This window comes from Egretta garzetta, unplaced genomic scaffold (assembly GCF_000687185.1).
Source record: "Egretta garzetta isolate BGI_Z169 unplaced genomic scaffold, ASM68718v1 scaffold158, whole genome shotgun sequence".
NCBI classification, from domain to species: domain Eukaryota; kingdom Metazoa; phylum Chordata; class Aves; order Pelecaniformes; family Ardeidae; genus Egretta; species Egretta garzetta.
The window spans coordinates 1,996,982-2,012,312 of record NW_009260430.1 but is presented as its reverse complement, the minus strand read 5'-3'; the positions used below and the strand labels follow the sequence as shown (position 1 = coordinate 2,012,312).

Sequence of the window (15,331 nt, the reverse complement as noted above, 5' to 3'; positions counted from 1 at the left end):
GTCAAGCATCTAGTACACACATTCGGAGACTGTAAATCTTTCCATAAGGCAAAACGCATGCATTGAAGTGTTGTGCTGCTTTAAGAGAAAGAGGCCTCTGTGTGACTCTAGCTCTCCTCTAGCTGAGATCCTGGCGAGAATGCAAAGAAGGGGTCTAGGTTGTGTTTTTAAAAAATTCTGAATTGCCATCATGCTTTGAACTTTAAACACCTTTTCAAGAAGAGTTAGAGTGCAGTAGCAACAGATTTCAGATCTTGCTTGTAGTGTAGTGAGTCTGAATCTTCTTGAGTGGGTAGAAGGTGTGTGGTTAATTATCCTCCCCAATGAAAAGTCTGTTTTCAAGAACAGCCGTATCAAAATTTAGTGAGCACCGTAAGTGCTTATGAAATATAGCTGCAGTGTGTGGAAGGCATCCAAATAAATCCTATTTCAGCTTTTCAGGTCCACCGTTCTAGATTTATGGGCACTCTTTTCTATGCATGAAGGACAGGATCTCGGAGCGAGGGATGCTGATTCTATTTTCGTGGTGAGAAGTGATCCTTCTCTGTATTTACTGAGCAGCTGATTCTTAAAATAAGTGGACTAAATGGGGGGAAGATTTATTAAGCATATCTGACAAGTCACAGCCCCGCCTCAATTACAGCAAGAGTATATAGCTTTAGTGAGCTCCAGCCTAATGGATCCAACTTAAAAGAATTTATTTAAAGAAATTTGTAGTTTCTCGCCCATCCTTCACAGCAAATGGGCTTCAGTCAGCAGTATTCCCTTTAGTGTAAGCACAGAGTTGCCTGACACTGGGACCCCGTGGGAGCCCGCAGTGCAGAAGGCACACGTTTCTTGGGTACTATGCCTACAACTGATGTCAAACCTTTAAAATATTTAGGAAGGTACAACTGCAAATTGCGAATAGGAGCATTACCCATGCGATGCTTTTAGTATTTTTTGCTGGAGGTTGCAAGTCTTTGCAAGGAAGGCGTTCAGACTGTTGGCTGCACTCAAATACCCCAGCTTGCACTTGCAGTAAAAATGAAGCCTTTGAGCCAGCTTTTTTCTTTTGCAGATGTAGACACTTAACTACAAGCCACCTGATTGTCAGCAGTGGTGAGCAATCACAGCTTCCATTCATCTTTTTGAGAGCCTCAGTGCTTGCTACTGTTGGAAATAAGGCCACTTGTGCTTAGGTGCCTAACTTTCAGAAAGTGAGTTTGAAATTGTTTTGCCTTGAAAGGGAATTGCAGCGATTTGCCTTCTTGAAGATGACTGAGCCGATCCAACACACTTGCATTGCCTGTGGAGTCTTGAGTTGTTCCTGGAAGGCTTCGCAGGTGACTTCATGGGATTCGGCAGTCTTCAGGAGATGGCGCTGCTTTTCTCTCCGTTACACGTGTGCCTCCTGTTTGGCTTTGATGTTGATGCACTGGTCAAATCTTGACGGTTGTCTCTGAGCAACTGAAATGCCATCCTTGCCGTGTCCCTCTTGATCAAAACAAGTAAGAAAAGAAGAGTTAGCGCATTCATAGCGTTCTCCCAGCAGCCAGTGGATGCACAGCTTCCTTGCTCTAGCACATTCCTGGAGTTAATCTAGTTCATGCTATTTGCAGACGTCCTAGCTTCTTGCTTACATTCTGTCCGTGCTGTTGTTACAATATGCATTTCCAAAGGCCACAGATGTCAACAGCCCATCTTGTTTTAGTAACCCTGGTTCATACAAATACGAAGGGCTGTCACCCAGCTGGGGAGGTATGTGGCTTTTACAATTGGTGCTGTATTATTTAAGAACAAACACATGCAAAACAGACAGAATCTGGCATGGGAACAAACCCAGTTCTTAGTTACAGACATCTACAGAATCTTGGCTTTCTGAAGGCATGGGACTTCCAGATTTCTGTTACCAACATTTCATCTTCAGCCTATGGTGAACCAGGAACCCTTCAGGGGACAGATTACATTCCTTCATGTTTGCTGATAAGCACAGACCAGACACTTCCCTCAGTACTCAGAAACCCTTCCTTATCTAGTTCAGATATCTGTTCCTCATAGGAAAAGTTCCATTCTTAAGGTTTTCTTCAACAAGAGTCCCTACTAAAACCATTTTTTATAGCTGCTTAGTGTAGTCAGTTGAAGGACTGAGCATTAGATGAATGCCGCAGGGAAGTTCTGGATCAGGTTATGGATCGATATATATACATTTTAAAAGTTGCTACCCCTGTTCATGACATGGATCATCAATACACTGTCATTACATCCAGCCAATGAACTAACCTTGACTGAAACCATGTAGGGAAGCAATGCCCCAGCTCAGAAACCTTTCTGCTGACTCAAGCCCTCACAGGTAAGGGTGTGCTTTTGCAGCAAGGTGCTTGCATGGAGGCCCAGATTTCAGATGGCCTCGGGCTTTTCGGCTCCTGATTCCAGGTTGCTGGGTCTGCAGAGACACCTCGCTAATTGGAAGCATTAGGTGCAGGAACTCAAGTGGAATTTAGACTGTCTAAATCCAGGCTCAAGTGCTTTCATTTTGCATTTTTTCAGATATGCAGTGGGGAAAGTAAATTGATGGTAACACGTGTAAAATAGCACAATTGCTTTTTAATTACTTGTCTAAATGGGAAACAATTATCAGGAGAGTAGGCAGGAGTCTGAACAAATGTTTAAATAGCAATTGACAAAAAATTTTGGGGTTGTCCAGTGTTTTTTCCAGAACATTCCCTGTTTGCTTTGGGACATGACTGCAGTAAGAAATGAACATCTTTAAATGTCTTGCTGTAGCATATAGTAGTGGGGTTTCCAGTGCCTGAAATCTGTCTTAGACACTGAGCAGACCATTCAGACAATTTTCTGAACGAAAAAGGCTGAGGGGTACTTGGAATTATCTAACGTCTTGCCTTTTGCCCATTAAAATTTCTGCCTTTCCTATTTTTTTTCTCCTCTGGCTGCAACAGGCTGCTTGTGCTCTGTCTTTCGTACTTCACAACGCAAGACTCTGCGTTCAGGTGATGAAAATGCCTCCGTATTTCAGATGTGTGTCATTTATTGTGACCTTTAGCAATCTGAACGTAACTCATTGCCTAGGTCTAGTTTGCCATGCTTCCCTCGCTTCTCTCCTTCCAGGATCCTTCTTTCCCCAACTTCTAAAATCCCATGCAAGTAACCTGTATGGAAGTTAGCTTAATAACAGCGCTGAGATACAGAATTCCCACTTGACGGCAAGTGCTGATATGGGCAAAGATGAGTAAATAAGCTGAATGATGCGAGTGTTTGAGAAACAACCGTAATGCAAAAATACCCTTCTGTTAAAGGCTATCAAAGGGCTTGACCTCAGATCTGCTAAGAGTAAAGAAGATTCCCACTCGCTTAAGCAGACTGTGTATCAAGCCATAGACTTTGCAGCGGGTTTTTTTATGCTCACTAGACCAACAACGCAAAGTGACTGAAGAAAGTCTAAAAAAGAAAGTATTAGAACAGAAGGAAATGAATTCCAGCTAAAGAAAATTGATTTTGTTTCATCAAATACGTTTTGAAGTTATGAAGTTGCGGTATTTATCTTAGAAATACTTATTTTCTGCATGGATTTCAGAGCTATAAAAATATACATTCTCCTTTGTCAACATCTTTTCCTAAAAGGGCTCAGTTTAGATAGCTGGACATGCACTAATCCCTTTTTATTCTAAAAAAAAAAAAAAAAAAAAAAAAAAAAAAAAAAAAAAAAAAAAAAAAAAAAAAAAAAAAAAAAAAAAAAAAAAAAAAAAAAGAATGAGAAAAAGAGAAAACAAAATTATTTGAGTCCTTATGAACTCAAACAATTTGTTTAAATGTATTTCATGCCAAATTTGCATACTGAGCTGGGAAGCTCTTGGGATGAGTCATGTGGACTTCAGAAGCCCAAGCATTCAGGCAGTACAAAGGACAAGAAATTTGAAAAATCATGTCTAGTCTCTGGGTTGGGTATAACCCTATATATTTTCACTTGGAGAGCCTTTTCTCTAAAGGGTTATAGCCTGAAAGGTTATAAATTCTGACTGTTCTACTTTGTACTGGGCCACACTGGTACGTGAGGGGCCAGAAGCCGGGATTTCTGCCTGGCCCTGTCGTGCCTCGCCATACGCTGTAGCAAAGAGTTCACTGCCACAAGATGTCACTGACACTAAGAATTTACTGAGGATCTTCAATGGGAAATAGGGCATTTAAATGGCTGAGAAGCACTCACGGCTTCAAAATACCATACTTGATAAATAAAAGACAGCTTGAAACTGCTTGGAACTGAGCTGATCAGCAGTTCTTGGGGTCAGGACAAATTGCCCGCTTTTCGCACTGTCCTTACCCCTTGTCTTCCTCTGGCCCGGGTAGGGGGCAGAGTGCTGGGAGAGACGGCTCCCGGGTTTGATCCTGGGCAGCAACTCCTAAAATCCCATTTCCAGTTTCTGTTTTAGTCAGCGACTGGTGTTTGCCAGATCCTCAGTCTGTTAGATGGAAGTGACAATAATTACTTGTTTCCCAGGGATGGTGAAATGCTTAATTGCCTGAAATTGTAGTCTTGAGATGAAAATACTTGGAAACAAAAGCATTAGTGGGATACTGTATTGCTGTTAAAACAGCAGCTTTCCCCATCGTTAATATATCCACCACATTCTGGAAAAAAATTCATACGAAACACAACAGAAATGACAAATAATGCCAAACATTCTAAATAGTGGGTCTGTACTGTATTCGCTGCTAGGCTTGCGGTTAGTCGTATCGAAAAACAAGATAGTAGCGGGTCTAACTGGAGCACGGGAGAGTTTAGAGAGGGATAAATACCCAAGGCTTCTGTGCTTGGTCCATGCTGCCTCTGGCTGGACTCTTCGAGCTGCTGGGATGGGCTAGTGGAGATGTTATCAAGACGTTTTAAACTGCCTCACAATCACAGGAGCGCCTGGAGTGTAGATGGGCTCACACCTCAACCCCAGATCTCCTAACATTTGGTTAGGAAAGCATCTGTATCCTTAGGATGGGAGACTGGGAGAGAAGTGGTTCGCTTGGGGCCATGGGGCGGGTTGCTGGCAGAGCTGGAAGGATGGTCCTTGCTCGGTGCCCGATGTGCCGGGGCCAGCTGCTTTGTGCGTGCTTACTTCGGCGTGGGGAGGGTGCAGACACTGAATAACTTAGGAGAGGTTTTGCCTTGTCCGTGATGCTGAGAGATTTGTCCTTATTTACTCACTGGCTGTGTAGTCGGGTGGCTGGAAAGAGCTGGGAAACTGCCCTTGGTCAGTAGGTGTGTGCCGAGGTGGGAATTGCCATCACAGAATGGCAATGGTTGGAAGGGACCTCAGGAGATCATCTAGTCCAACCCTCCTGCTAAAGCATCGCTAATACACGTTTTCTAACATACCTACGGATTTATTAATAGGAGTATACTGGATTTCAGTATTCCCACTGAACTGAGGGCAGGCTGAGCCTCAGGCAGGAGCGTAGTAAAATTGGAAATATCCATTGTGGGAGAAATTTTGGAATTTCACCCTCAAAAAATGAATGGAAATTTCTGATGCGGTTGTGTGTCTGAAAAATTTCAGCTGGAAATATTTAAATATTCCTTCTGTAAGGTTTTGTTTCAGCGAAGTCAAAATGCTTCATGGCAACTTTCTCATGGGACATTTATACTTCAGGATCTTTCAGAATTTTTCCAGCCAGCTTTACCTACTGTGGTAGTGTGAATACTTCCTCAGGGAAATAAATGTAGCTGAATCTCCTATATAACATTCCATGATGGTAGCCATTGGAAGGTTAATAGGAAACTGTATGTAGCACTTCCAGCCAACGATAACTTCTGATTGAAATTTGTAATGTGCCAGAAGAGAGCCTTCTATGTGAGTTAAATTTCACAGAGGAAACTCTTAACGCTTCCAAATGTGTCTACTAAGTAAAATAGTAGTAAATCAAGAACATAAGACAGTATCAAGTACAGCGTCATGAAACATTCCCCAGCATCCCGAGATCGCTCCGACGTCCCTGCCTGCGTGGCTCTCCCTTTCGAAGGCGCTGCCAGGAGTCTCATACCATCTGTGCAGAGGAGAGTTCACCCCTGGAGTTACCCTTCAACGTGCTCTGGGTTTATCCAGATGTGCGGTGGGTCAGGGCGAGATGTGCAGAATCACGTTCCAGATGAAGCCGTGCCTCGCTGTGATTGCCAGCTGGCCCTCTGTTGAGTAGTGTCCCTAATTCCCTTAATAGCGTGCCTATTTCATGGTCCTTTAAAGTGAGAACTCTCAAGTGGCTGGCCACATAAGCAGCTTTCACATAAACACTTCAGTTCTGCTTCACCGAAACTGGCTTAGGTGCTGATAAGTGAAGCTACACGCTTTGACATGGCCGAGCGAGCTGTTTATTTTGTGGGGTACGATTGCATTGTCTCAGGCAAGTTAGACCCACCAGGTATGCACGTACCCTAGAGGCGCCTTTCTGAAGAACTCCTCAGCGACCTCCTGCTGGTTTGCCTTTCAGGGTAAGATCTGGCTTGTTACCACCCTCTCTATTTAGCCTGCTGTTTGGGTAGAACCAAAACTAGATACCATGGGCAAAGCGTTATTTGCTGAGCACGTTTATTTAAGCTCTGCTTGTGGTAAGGTATGTGTGCAAATTTGCAGGCAGAAATCCCTGCACAGCCGTGCATCTATAGGCTGCGGTCGTTCAGGGAATCTCTGTGTGTGAGTGGCAATCTGATGCACAGAGCAATCGTTCTGGCACGCACACACTTGAGTGTACGCGAGCATCTGTCATTAAATTTGTACATCAGTCAAGTTCTTGTTTGGATGCTTGACCTTTGTAAGGTGGAGTGTTTGAAGACTTAATATGGAGGTCTAAAGCTTCAACAGGTTTTACTTAAAAGGCATTTTGTACAAGTTCCTTACTACTTTCTCTAGGGCTAAGTCAAGCCTTATTCGTTCAGAACTCCAATTCCAGACGTTCCATGGACTTAGTAAGTCGGGCGGCAGATGTAGCGTGAGGTCTCACTCTTCCCCATGTACCATGCATGGGTTGGTCTGAGCCTCTCGCATCCTGGGGCATGGCAGAAAATATGCAAGTATTGTCATTTGGGTGCTAATTAGACATTGACTTAGCAGATGTTTTCTGTCGCTTGAAGTGTTCTCTCTAACCGGTGTGGTCCTGTCTGGTTGGTATTCCTGAAATGCCATGCTTCCTTCCCCGTGTTCCCAGCCAGCTGGTAAGTATGGCAGAGCTCCATCCTGAGGAGTTTCACTGAGCAGGTGGTCGTCTTCAGACCTTGTGTGCCTCCTTTCTCAAGCTAGCGGTGAGCAATAGATTCAGGGTCTCTGTGGATCATTTCCAAATTTCCTGCAGTGGGATTCTCAAGGGAGGTGTGTTTCTGGCGTGTGTGCTTCCCCTTTTACTAATGCACTTTCGACACCGCTGGTAGCCTACTGATTATTCTTGCCATATGGTCTTGGGACCCAGAAATTGTTAAGGGAAGGTAGGAATGAAGACAGGGTGTTTTTCAGCAAAGACTTGAAGTTTTTTTTTCTCCTGGTATAGTCCCAGCACAGCTCCAAGGCTTGAGCTGTCAGTCAGCTTGCATGGGGGGACAGGACATTTTTGTTGGAGAACCTGCTGTCCATGGTTTATTCCCTGTGTCCTCCATGTGCCGTAGGGCATAGCTCAGAGGCGCTGCCAGAACTTCTCCTCTGCCAGATTTTTCCAAAGCAGATGGGTTGTGAAGGATATATATGTTAAGGTATTGGCAGAGGGTAGTTAACACTAAGCTGTTAGGGTTTGTGGCTGAATGTTATTACTGAGAGAGGTCCCCTAGTAAAGTGTACGTGTTTTAGGATTTTACATGCATGTGAAATCATGATGTAGTCACTTTTACATGGTAATAAACGTGAACAGTCAGGTTGTAGACCAAAACTTGCTTTACCTTGGGAAAATAAGAAATGGGCATTAGCGAGAGTGGGACGCTGAGCCTGTGCTTCTGTTTCACAAGCATGAGTGGAGCCTGAGGAACATTTCAGGTTAAGTTCTTTGATTCATTCATACTTCCATGTGAATGAATCAAAGAGCATCTTTCTGCATCTGTCCTGCAGGACCTCAGGTAGACATGGAGTTGGCGCAGCCACTTTCCTACCAGCTTGGTTTGAAATTAAGAGGTCTTGAGGCTTCAGCGGGCTCTGCTGGAGCTGATCATGGCAGGTTATCGTCATTGCGTAGTGTGGTGCGTGTAAATGGGCATGTCAGGATTTAACCGGCTATCTACCTAGGGTAGGAATATTTGCAGAATACAAAGATTAATAAAGCTAAAAGAAATGGCATTCAATTACTTGATTATGGGTATAGCTTACACTATAAATCTGTCTTGAAGGAGAGTGGTTGGGCTCTTTGAGATTTTGTTTTCTTCTTTGGCTTTTTATTCCTGTTAGAATTATACTGGAAGACTCCATCCAAAACATGGGTTTGACTTTATTATGAAATGCAGCAGCTCAGCTATTAGTGAAGTATTTAGTGTGTTCTGTTATGAAGCCAGGCTCTCTTATAGGAGCGCTGATATAAGAATAATATAGTTTAGCAGTAATAGCAAATTGGAGGATTGTCACCAGAAGTGATTCATAGTCCCTTGTCAAAATGAATTTCATATCATACATTTTCTGCCCAGGGAGGTTTTTTTTGGGGGGGGGTAAAAAATATTACTCTGTTTCATTTTATTGTTTTCTTGTTGCTGTTGGCAAATGCCTAACCTGCTGTCTGTTTCTACTGTATTAGGTTGCAGAGAGAGAAAAATAAATAGTGAATCTTTTAAAAAAACAATCTTTTATTAATAGGGAAGGGCTTAAAAACAAGCAAAAATCCATATTTTCATTAAATGTTTCATGAAGTGTCCTTGTTTTGTGGAAACATTTTTAAAATACTTGTCAGAGAACCAGGTTCTTGCAGACTGAACTATTCCTACTAAATACCAAAATATTTAAGCGGGGTTGGGGGGGGTGGGGTGGGGTGGGGGTGGAGAGCAGTTGTAAAAATCACCCCATGCGTTTATGTCTGGAGGCGGTTCAAAAGCGTTCTTTCAAAATTTACCTCCACTGTGTTGGTGAGAGGATTAATTCTGTTTATTCCGAGGCAGGGTTGTACCCTAAGGCCCGTCACCAGCCATGGATGTGCCACCGAGGGATGCGGGAATGGTAAAACCCTTCCCCGGCTGGTACCCGACTGGGGCTTCTGCTTTGCAGCATCACTGGTGCCGCTGCAGAGGCTCTGCCCCGCTGCCAACACAAAACCGATGGGGGGGGGGAAGGAGATTTTCTGTAAGGAAAAACAGCATTCCTAAAGCAAACAGAGCTGAAATAACTTCACAGGCGGGTTTTTGAAGACTCCCTTTGTTGGCTGGGAAATACAGTGGGAACATCCGTTCCATGCTGGAGCCGAGCACATTCACTTAAGAATTTTACCACCCAACTTCTCAGTACTTTAAAGGCAAGATTAATGAGCACTTTATCCAGTGCATATGAGCTGCCTATCAAGAATATTTTCAACAGTGCACCAGTGATACACTGCAGATAGTGCTGACAGAAGCTAAAGTGAAATGTCATACTTTGCGATCTGACGCTGTGTGCAGTTGGAAGAGGGCCTGTACTGCCTTCAGAGACTGACAGCTAAATCCTTCATTCTTTCAGCTTCCAACATATGGCATGAAGTAGGGTGTGAAAGATAAATTTCTTTGGATAGGTGCAGAAAATATGTGCAACATTTTTACTGGTTGGCTGCATAGAAAGATCAAAACAGGCGTATTTTCCGAGAGCAGGAACTTAAGGCTTTGAAATCGTACATCCAGATTGCCCGTATTAATGATGGGTACCTGCTTGGAGGGATTAATAGAATTCTCCATAAGCCTGGCAATGACCGCTTGAAAGAAAATGGGTCAGTGAGGCCACCAGAGTTCCCTGTCTGCCCTCAGTTGCCTTATGCCGTAGTTACTGTTAAAATAAAGCGTTGGAGGAAAGTTCCAGATATGACTCAACTTTTCTTTACATCGCTGGAACGTGTCCATGATGCCACGCTGATCTGTCTGTATAGGCATGCCGCTATATGGCTATGTGTACGTGTATCGGATACGCCGGAGTTATTTCAGGATGTTGAGACGGGATTGACTATGAAGCAGAACAGTCAGTCTTAATCATGTATTACCCTGATGGAACCCTGTCAAAAATTCGGTATGTGCTTAATATTATGTTGTTTAAAGATTTAATCTTTACAACTGAAGCATAATGCTTCATATAGGTGGGTGTTGTAGCCAGACAGAAGATAAAATATTAATCTTGATTAACTCAAAGTAAACAGATGTTCTCTGATGCCAATATCGCTGAAAACTATATTCATAACTGTGTATGTTAGGATCAATGAAATTTATTTTCTCAGGAGATTGGAGCTACTGAGAGTTTACAGGCAAAGTAACCAGGCAGACGTGGAAACCAGGATGTAAATATGTGACGATAATACAGAGAACATGAAAATGTGGAATTTAAGAATGAAGCGCTTTTATATTTTCCCTTTATAAGAATAAAAAAAAAAAATCATACTGATCAAACATGTTCCCCTTTTTCAAGCCTCCTCCCTTACCCATCTCCCCCTACCCAGCTGCAGTCTGTTCTCTTCATTTTGTATTCAGTAGGACAGGGCTGACTTCTTGCGCTGTCCCCCAGATAACGGCTCCCCTTACCCCGTGGTGTGGGGTGTGGTGGGGGTACGAAAGATGTTGTTTGGTTCTGGCGTGCAATTTAAGGACAATTCTCTGACACACATTCTCAAGTATTTATTTTATCCCCCTAAAATGTTGCCCAGAACAAGTTAAATATGTAACAGTCCCTTTTCACCTGCAAGTTGGTGACAGAAGCACCCAGTGGGAATATGCCCAATAGAAAATGTAAATGTACAAGGCCTCCTTTTGGTGAGCGTGAAGATCAGATGCCTCTGGAAGGAGGATTGCTGTTTAAAATGTCATATTCTGAAAGCGTGGCTAGAAGATTTCACATTTCACAGAATACTGGAAAATGACTGTATTTATAGCTTGGTCACAAAAACACTGCGCTGTTGCATGTTCTCGTGATACATGTGCATGGTAGCAGTGAAGGATTTTAATGTGAAATGTGGTCATCTAGGACACGCTTTGGCCTTCTCAGCATTTTCTATGTTAACCGGCTGACCCTTCCATGCTTGCATGCAGGTTACTCAGGCCAGCCAAACAAATGGGAGAATGCTGATAAGCTCAGCGCAGGGCTCCCCGTTGCCGTGATTCAGAAAACGTACAGAGCATTCAAATTCTGATGTCCTCGTGCAGTAATACGTATTGTAATCGAAACAGATCTAGCCCCCCAAGTTAACAGTTGTGCCATGGGTAGCAATAAGACTGGGAAGAGGTATGAAGTTAACTTGCTTTCGTTACAGCTTTAAGATTTATTCTGCCTTTCTCCTGGACTCACACCTTGCCAGTCAGAGGAGGAGTTTGAATGCTGAATATTCCAACAAACTGTTTACATTTTAAAATCATCTTCAGATTTATTAAGGTAGCATCTCCGCAGGATGAAACCTACTTTAGAGGCTAATAATAATAGCAATAATTTATAGAGAGAGGTGCTTTCTAACATGGATAATTCTAAAGCATTCCACAAATGCGTTTCACCTTGGTCTTGTAGCACTGCTTGTACAAAAAGATAAACCATCTATCAACAGAGAGACTGCTTTAAATTGCCAGCTTTAGGGACAAATATGTTCCTTCCTCTCCTCCCCTCTGTACAAGTAGCTCTGCCCTGGGGCCGTGGTACGTACGGATCATAGCCCATGCTTTAGGTGAGCATTCATTTTCCCAGGTGTGCAGACAGGACTGACCGAGAACTGTAGCTTCCGTAGGGATTTCTGGAGCACTGAGCCTGTGGGAACTCTGCTGCTGGAGGGAGGCAGGGGATGGAGATGGTACAAGTTGCTGGAATGTAAATCGGGAATAATGCCAGTGAAATCCGTGAATGTGCTACTATTTAAGACAAGACTGAAATGAGACTCCAGCTGCATTTATGGATATGTGCCCTGGCTATTTGCTGTAACGACCCAAAGGCGCAGGCACCTCTGAGTGCATTCTTCTTTTTATTTCTCCTTTTTGGTTACAAACCACCTCACTTATGTATAGTTGATTCACATTATTTCTCTGCTTAGCACTTTATGAGCAAATGAAACTGCCTGCAAAGTTGCCAGTTAGTTCCAGCCGAGCTTGGAAGCCCGCCCGTCGGAGCCAGCTGTAATCCCACATTGGCAGCCACCGTCAGAGGGGACTAACCCAGCACCAGCTTTTAGTCCCTGCTGATCCAGCCTGGCTCTCGCTGGGTGGATGAAGTAGGAAAATATTTTATCCCAGCATCAATTTTTGCAACCTGATCCCTATCCTAATGTTTCATTTAACAATTCAGGAATGCAGAGGAAGAAGGTGTAAGTCACATAACATCCTATGTCCAGTTCTCGTCGATGATACGAACCTTCCTGTCTTTCACCCTGCATCCCATCTGTTTAGAAATGGTTTAATGTATAGCTTTGCCATTATTTGTTTGTGAAAAAAAATTGTAGGCAACCCCCTAATGTTTCTTACAGTGCTTTTTATGGCGTGCCTATACCTTACCTACCGCGCTGGGATCCAGTCTCATTTTAACTCTCTTTGAAATTGCTGTCAGAAGGAGTAAAAAACCAGTATTGATTATACTGAATTAAAGCCCAATCCTGGTGTCCTGCTAGTAGTGAGAAAGAAATGCCAGTCTTTTGTGCTTGGCAGAAAGTGTGTGATGGTGGGCAAATCTGAAATCGTGTGTCCAGAGCGAAGCTTGTAGGCAGTAGGGTAGACGGGAACCTGTTAAACTTCTTCAGGCATCCCTGGAATAGCACCTGATTGTCTTCATCCTCCTAGTCATGGATATTCCCCTTTAAATCTAGATGCAAGTATAAATCCAGTGCAGGTTTAATGAAGGTATTGTAGCGATGGTGGAAGAGAGACCGGCTGGAAAGCTTTCTTTTCCATCCCCACTGGCACTGGAGGGGACTGTAGATCTCTGAGAGACATGCAACGATTACAGACTGCCCTTTCTTCCTCTCCATTCCTCCAAGTATCTTAATATTACAACCTTTAGGCTGGCTGGATGCTGAGCCGTGACGGAAGCTGTGCGAGATGTAAAAGCACCATAAGCAAAGAGAATCATGCAGCTCATTGATTTTTGCAGTTTGTGCATTTGCCAGTGTACAGCAGCAAGACGTTAGTGGCACATACTGTTTCCATTCTTTTTAAAAAATGAATCTTTTCAGTCTCAAAGGAACTACACAAACAGCAAAAAGACCGTGGAGGAGGTTAGTAAGCAGTTCTGAGAAAAGCCCAGGAAGTGATTACTGTTGGCCATAGCGTTCATAGTACTGCAGGCATTAATGTAAGTAATTCAGAAATTACGGGCCATTAATTCATGCATGGATGCCAGCTGATTGCATTGTCCTGCTTGTTTGCCTCTTGAGGTATTGAGTCACAGCCTTTCTGCACGCACAGATTCTGCGATTCGGATACCAGCTCTGCTGACAGGTAGCTCCAGTTCCGTGCAAAGCACAATTTGAACTTGAAGATTACTTAGAAGGACACCCGGAGTCTAGGAAAACGGAATAATACATGGACCACAGGATTAAGTTACTTTACAAAGTATAGAAGCATCCTTTGTCAGGGGTCTAGACAGGCTGTGAATAATATTATACTTGTAGAGAAGTAGAGCTGGGGGGAGAAGGGGGGGCCTTATTATTGTAGTCTGATTACAGAATTAGTTTTGCTTATTAAACAGGCTACTCACCAAATCATCTCCATGTTACGGAGGTTAGTGGATACCCCAATTTGCCAATTGTTCAACCTGAGCTCGTGGAGTACAGATTAACTGCGCTGCTTCTGCTCTCCGGCTTGTTGGATTTCAGGATGCTTCAGGCATTTGGCTTCCTGGAAACTGGAGAGGCCGAAGTGCTTCTCTGAAAGAGGTTCAGCTGATGCACTTGCAAGTTTGTTACCCTGCCTAGAAAGCGGGATAAGCAGCTTTTTATTTGCTTTTCTTACTCAGCTGTAACTTTAAGAACTATTGTAACAAATAATTAAAGCTAGAATTTTCAGAAGATGCTAAGCCAATTACACTCAAAATACAATGGAAAGTCAAGGTGAGTTAGGCTTCTAATTCCCTTAGGGTCTAATTTCCAACGAAGTCTAAGAGATTATGTTAAGCCTATTAATGCAATATGAAATTATAAGTGTTTTATAAAAAATTATCTTGTGTAGCTATCGGTTTACTTCAACTTGGCGATGGTGATTCTTTTCAATGAGGGGAACAGACAAGCAAGAGAAAGCAGTAGAAGTTGTCTGGCAGTTAAACCTGTTTGGGAATAGAGAGGAGATTTTGTCGTACTTCATTGGAAGACAGAGATCTCATATGGAAGAAGTTCATTATGGCTCTAATGGCTAAAAGTAATTTGTAGTTTTTCACAGGCCTGGATTGCTGTGGGGGCTGGAGAACCCCCCACCCTATGTTATGTGGCCCCAGGACCATTTTGTCGTGTCAGGGTCCGCGCTACCGTGAATGCCTCCAGCTGCCCGTACCCAGTCCAACCACCCTACCCCATCCCGGTGCCAGTGCCCTGCCCACCGAGTGTGGCCTCTGCATGGGAGACCTCAGGTGCATGTTTGGGAACTGTCTTCTCCAGTGCTTGCACCAGGAAAGTCCTGCTGATGCTGGAACTATGATTTTAGAAAAATACCATCCTTGCGACTTACTGCTGCATCAGGGAAATAGAGCGGGGACAAAAATCTCGTCCTTGCCACCATTCAGTTTTTGTAATCCATACGCTGTCTTCTGAATCCTAGACAATGTCATCGAGTAACATGTAGAGTATAAAATTTCTTAAAGCACCCCCCTGGAATCTCAGAAACCAGGTGCGTGGTATAATGGAGTAACAAATCATAACGTGCCAGCTGATCTCTGATCCCCACCTATTTCTGCATTCTTACTCATGGCACAGGCAGAGCCATCTGGATTAGCTGAGGCCACGGTGAAGCCAGAGAGGCCGTTGGACTGGTTACCAGCCAGCGCAGCTTGTTTTGCTGCTGGTGTGCTCTCGCATTGACTCATCTCCGGCGCGTTGGCCGGGGGCAGCCAGGCAGCGAGTCCTGCAGGGCCAGGGTGGCTGCGCTGGATCCAAGGTTGGTGCCCTACAAGCCATCTCCCCGCGTGCCGCAGCTCTCCCGTGCCCTGAGCGTTGCGCACGCACAGCTCTGCCGCCGTGCGTGCTGCCGTGCCCTGAGCCC

General features: G+C 43.9%; 1 protein-coding gene across 1 annotated transcript in view; it reads left to right on the top strand.

Moving 5' to 3' along the window:
• The window catches only part of CDH4 (cadherin 4), a 479,348-nt gene that overhangs the window by 243,131 nt on the left and 220,886 nt on the right, over positions 1-15,331 (top strand). The window lies entirely within an intron of this gene.